At 42.4% G+C, this 5,912-nt stretch overlaps 1 non-coding gene across 1 annotated transcript; it reads left to right on the top strand.

Annotated features, from left to right (window-relative positions):
- The first annotated feature begins 610 nt into the window (after nt 1-610).
- LOC120399678 lies at nt 611-773 on the top strand. The gene has a single exon (XR_005595292.1). It is a non-coding gene; the product is annotated as a U1 spliceosomal RNA (small nuclear RNA).
- Nucleotides 774-5,912: the final 5,139 nt, after the last annotated feature.

Here is a 5,912-nt window from a genome sequence, read left to right as displayed (position 1 = left end):
GGGTGGTGGTGTGTGCGTGTGCGTTAAGCCCTGCCCCCCTCTTTGAGGCAGGCACCTCTCTCTGGCTGGGATTCTCAGCTGCAACCTCTCTTTGGTGGTAGGTGCCTGCACTGTTTTTCCAAGAAGCCACAGGATGGGGGAAAAAGAGGAGTTCAGTTATAACTTTTAGCCCAGTGGTTAGGGAACTCACGTGGGATGCGGAAGACCTGGGGTTCAAATCCCCCCTCCAGTTGAGGACAAGACGGTATTTGAACTGGGATCTGCCACCTCTCAGTTGAGTGTCCTAACCAGTGGGATATTCTGGTGTGAAGGTCCCTCTGTCGCTACTGTTGAAGCTGTTCCACTGTGGTGAAATAATTTAAAAAGTCATTGGAGTGGGGCCTGGCTCATGGGTCTCCCACCTCAGCGCTCTAACCAGCAGGCTACAGTGTTATTCTCATGCGTCCTTGCTGTCTCTGGCCCACCATTGAAGCTGTCACACTGTTGCTAAATAAAGAAGCATTGAACTGGGGTCTCCCATACCCCAGGTGAGTAACCCACCCCCTCAACCCCCAAGCCCTTTTGTGTAAGCTCATCTATAGAGGCCGAATCTGGCAGGTGAGCTTGGAGCATGTTTACCTGGCAGGGGAGATACCATGATCATGAAGGTGGTTTTCCCAGGGTGAGGCTCATCCATTGCACTACGGGTGTGCTGTGTTGACCCCGCCGATTTCCCAATGGGAGAAACTCTACTGCTGCATAATTTGTGGGGGGGGGGAGCGCGCCCTCTCCCTGGGTGATTGTGACAGACAACAGACAACTGGCTGTGGCTGTTTAGGGCAGTGCACTGCAAAGCAGATTTTCAGGAAAACAGCTGTTATTCTGGGCCTTTGGCTCTTTTCTCTTTCCCTGTACCCTAGGTATCTAGGTATGTTTGTCACCCTGTCCTCCAAAGCTCTCTCTGCTCTTCTTACTTGGTTTCTGTGTTCTTGGCTTTCCTCTCTTTTTTTTTGCAGCTGCTGCTCTCTCTCTGGCTTGGGGGGGGCTTGGGCTGCTTCCTTCCTTTCTTCTGGGCTGCCTGCCTGCCTGCTGCTCTGCTAATGTTTACCGGATCCAGTCCCACAGGTGAGTTAGGCAAAGGAACATTCTTCTGGTTTTTGCATTGCTTTGGGGCTTAGCATCCAGACACTTGGCATGGAGCTGTGGTGTGTATATGCAAAGGCAGAAACCTGGGGAACTTTCACTACAAACATTTACCTGTCCAGTGATTTTAGGTGCCTACGAGGATTGGGGGCCATCAAGCGAGGGTTTTGTGAATCCTAGTGGGTCCTGATTCTGGGAATTCGGCACCTAAAGTGTCCAGCCCCGTGTATCTATGTATTTAATCTTTAACCTCTCCTTAAACTCTTCTATTTAATACAAAGGATTTAAGATACTTTTTTACCCCTCCCCCCATTATTTTTATGCCTAGTACAGGAGGAAATGACTGTATTACACAGGTATTAAAAAGAAAATTATTCAGTAGTGACAGCTGTTTTTATTTGTAACACAGCATCACCCAGACAACAGAATCCCACACTGGGGCCCTTAAGAAAATTAACCACTATTTTAACCATCACCAGCTAATAATTTAGGGAGCACTGGTAATTATTAGTCTTAATTTAGCCATTTAACCCTTGAGCATATGGAACAGTTTCACAGGTTGATGTATCATGACACCTACTGGCAGAGACAACAACCAAAAATAGAAGCAAGTATAACTCTTTGAATAATGCTACACGGTTCAGTCTTAATCAAGAAACAGGTTTTTAAGTTGCTTGTGTTTTTCCCCTTCCTGCAAACTACATTTGCACTTTTGTTTTTTTTTCCTTATAAAAGGAGAAGAAATAATTATGTAAAAGACACAGTTCTAACTTGACAAACACAACAAAGAAATGGTAGACATTTGACCACTAAAGCTATTGCTTTCCACAATTTTACCTTGTGATTGGGTAAGGGTTATTCTGTGCAGGATAATGTGTTTTAAAATTAATTTAAAAATAACAACAGTGTAAGAAAATAATTAAGGCACCACTCACTGAGAGTAGCAGAATTGGGCCCTACAATTATGTTTACCTATATTAATCCATTCCCTTTATACTGGCTTCTGTTCTTCCTTGGTGCACAAACACACATAAACATATATAGAAAGCAGGATTCTGTGGTGGGAAAGCTTTACTGGCATCAATTTGAGATGGCCAATTATACCACAGCCCGGCACCATTTATTTTATATGTGATAAATTTATACAGAAATGCCATTTTAGAAAGTTATATGAAATGTTATGAGGCGTGTTTATATATATGTACAATATTTCTCCACTTCTAAATTCAGGCTCCTTAGTACCCACTCTTACCAGCCTGTTTCAAATTTGTCCATTTGCTTCTACTCTGACCCACATTTGTACAGCTTTTAAAGCTGCTAAAAAGGTGAAAGTCTTCTGCTTTACTGGTGTATTTTCCTATTTTATTATTGGATAGATATTATCTGTTGTACATTGGTGACAATTTCAGGCCCCAAATTATGGTTTACCAGTGAGCTGTTATCTATGTCTACTCAAGCTTTTGAGCTCTATTCTAGGTTTTGTCCTCTTGTCTTATTAAACTGCTGCAACTTTTCGTCATGGTTGGATCCTTAAAACTTGCATAAATCCATTTCTATATTATACAAAGCAGAATCAACCATTCTTCTCCCACAACTTACTGAGGAGGCTTAGGCAATTTTTCTCAAACAACAGCAATTGCATCATCAGCTTATGCCACAATTTGACTTTGTATTTTTTCCAGCTCAGTTTCTTAAAGTAGAGAGGGTGCCAGCATCCAGAGCTTAAATGTTGCTTATATTATTTGAAGCATGGTAAAGGAGCCACTGCATATTACAAGTTCAGAGGCAGTAATCGGAGGTTGGACAGTTTTCTAATAGAAACTATGCCTCTTTTTGTAAGCCATATTTGTAGCTTACAGTTTGAATCACAGAATAATTTTTAATTCCTCATGGAACTAGCACTTATGAAGATGAAGCTTGGAATTCAGACTTGTCTGAAACTAGATCTAAAAGATGGCTCTCATCTCTAGAAATAATTTAAAAAAATATATTTGGTCCTTGACCAGCCCTACCTAGAGCACTGGAACTAAAGGTGGGAGAAGAGAAAAATTATTCTAATTAAAGGAGTGATCCAATGCCCATTGAAGTCAATCGGGTCTTTCCATTGCTTTCAGTCACCACTGGATCAGGCCCTAAATATTTAATATTAACAAATTCCAAATAAATAAAGCCAATTAGGATTTAGGGCTCTAGGTGGGGCTGTCAAGGACCAAATATATTTGTAAAGTATTTCTAGGGATGAGAGCCATCCTTTCTATCTAGTTTCAGACAAGTCTGAATTCCAAGCTTCATCTTCAAACACAGCTCGATCCCACAACTCATACTCATGGGAGTAGCCTGAATGAAATCAGTTATTCACCTAAGGAAGGGTCATAGGCCAGGCTCTAAAATATGAAGGACTTACCCTTTAAAAAAATATTCTTAGTGGCAAAAAGAGCATAATCTCAAACAAGGAGGGTTGAATGAAATGAATAGTAATTTTAAATTTGTTACACAGCCTATAGCAGAACTGGATGTTCTTCCTCAGCTTTGTAACTCTGTCACAAGAAAATCACCAGCTCTGACAAATTTGCTGCCGTATTCTTCGTTTGCACATACTGTCTTTGAAAAAATGTAAATGGCACTTCAATTCGTGAAGCCTTTTAAAGGAAAACTCACATGTAATATCCAAGAGGTTTTAAATACTGCAACAAAGTAGAGTAAATTACTAAAACATTCTGAATGTCTGTAATGTAGAGAACTGGTCAGTTCAGCAGCCGGTATCACAGCTCTTGGCTTAACTCAAGGGGGAGAGATAGCTTAGTGGTTTTAGCCTTGGCCTGCTAAACCCAGGGTTGTGAGTTCAATCCTTGAGGGGGCCACTTAGGGAATCTAGGGTAAAATCAGTACTTGGGCCTGCTAGTGAAGGCAGAGGGCTGGACTTGATGACCTTTCAGGTTCTTTTCCAGCTCTATGAAAGAGGTATATCTCCATATATCAATCCTTGAGGGGGCCATTTAGGGATCTGGGGCAAAAATCTGTCTGGGGATTAGTCCCCCTTTCAGCAGGGGGTTGGACTAGATGACCTCCTGAGGTCCCTTCCAACCCTGATATTCTATGATACAAACAAAGAAAGAATTGGATGCAAAGAATTTGCCACACAGCAGCTTTGAAATATTCTGATTTCATCTGGCAGCAGCTGTAGGGGAAAGTACACATGATAAGTAAGGGCCATGGCTGAGTATGCCACCCTCTCAGAGCCATTTGTCTGCACAGGAAATCTCCACTCAGGTGCTACAGTTCCACATTCTCTTCTATTGTTCTTCTCACAGGGAAAAGTCAGAGGATGGCAGCACCTCAGAACTACAGTAAATTACTGTGGACCAGCATTTCTCAGACTGTGGGTCAGGACCCCATTTTAATGGGGTCACCAGGGCTGGTGTTAGACTTGCTGGGGCCTGCGGCTGAAGCCAAAGCCCAAGGACTTCAGTCCTGGGCAGTGGGGCTCAGGTTACAGCCCTCCCACCTAGGGCTGAAGCACTCAAGCTTCAGTTTTGGACACCGCCCCCCCAGGGCAGCGGGGCTTGGGCTTTGGTCAACCTGCCTGGGGCCAATAAATCCTGCTGTGGACCAATAAAAGTCAGCCAAAATTATGGAATGCTTAGTTAAATAGAGACTGAATTATTAAAAGCTGCAATCACAGCTTGGAAGCATTGTTTGGTTTACACACATATATATATGTACTTTGGAATTGCTCAATACAGAATATTGTGAACAGGGCTTGTGCTTTAGAGATGACCTTGAACTGCATCCAAACACCCCATGGCTTTGTCAAGGGGGGAGAATGTTGCAGTTTCTCCCTGAGTTTTGTAGGTTGGACCCATCACTGCTGAAAACTAGGGGAATTATTGTGTTTGTATAGCAACTGTCCCATCATTCCTCACTTGCTTTTTCTGCAAGTGTAAGATCAGAGAGTAAGATGGGACCCATCATTACAGAATTTGCTTTGGTGTACACTTTCCAGCATCAAATTGCTTCTGAGGTATAAAAGCTGCAGCAGGCTCCTCACTAGACCCACCTCTCCAGAGATTTTTAATTGATACATCTCGTGCTTACTTACCTTGCACTAAACCCAATCAACAGATGCTGAGTCAGAAAACTCCCCTTATAAATCCTTCTTGAAGGAAACGTTTTTCTCCATTAATATGATGCCAGATAAGGTAAAGGAGATATGTGAAGAACATTGTTCCTCAGACGAAATGCAAATAGTACAATCAATCTGCCTGGCACAATCTCTTTCACTGGAGCCCTTCCTCTTGTGTACCCTTGTGCACAAATTCAAATGCAAGCCAGATTACTTAAATCTGTTCATTCTATGGGGATTGGTGTCTTTTTAACAGGTACATTCCTCACCCAAATACTCCTGGTGTGTGGAACAGAAAAGTGCAATTCATCCAGACACCATATAGTGTAGCAGTGCTCTTTGTTCCAGAGTAGGTGCTCAAAGCATTACTCACAGGCTCAATCAATTGATCCATGCACTGTTTCAATTTTATGTGAAGAGCCATGTCCTATTCACTAATGATGCACCCTTGCATTGAAGCAGACAAGATGGCTACTGGAGAAGTGTCAGGGCATTTGCTGATGGCTGTTGAATACAGAAAAAAGTGTTTGCTTTGATAAAGGGGGGGAAAAGGCCTGGATGGCAGCAGCTGCAAAAGAGGTAACTGATTCACTGGTGAAAACCTAGTTAGTTTTACATGTTTCTACATGTTATTAGACACTTAAGAAATTTTACAAGCTGTTTATAG

The sequence above is a fragment of the Mauremys reevesii genome, linkage group 2, assembly GCF_016161935.1.
Source record: "Mauremys reevesii isolate NIE-2019 linkage group 2, ASM1616193v1, whole genome shotgun sequence".
Taxonomy (NCBI): domain Eukaryota; kingdom Metazoa; phylum Chordata; order Testudines; family Geoemydidae; genus Mauremys; species Mauremys reevesii.
This window is presented reverse-complemented; position numbering and strand designations above follow the sequence as displayed.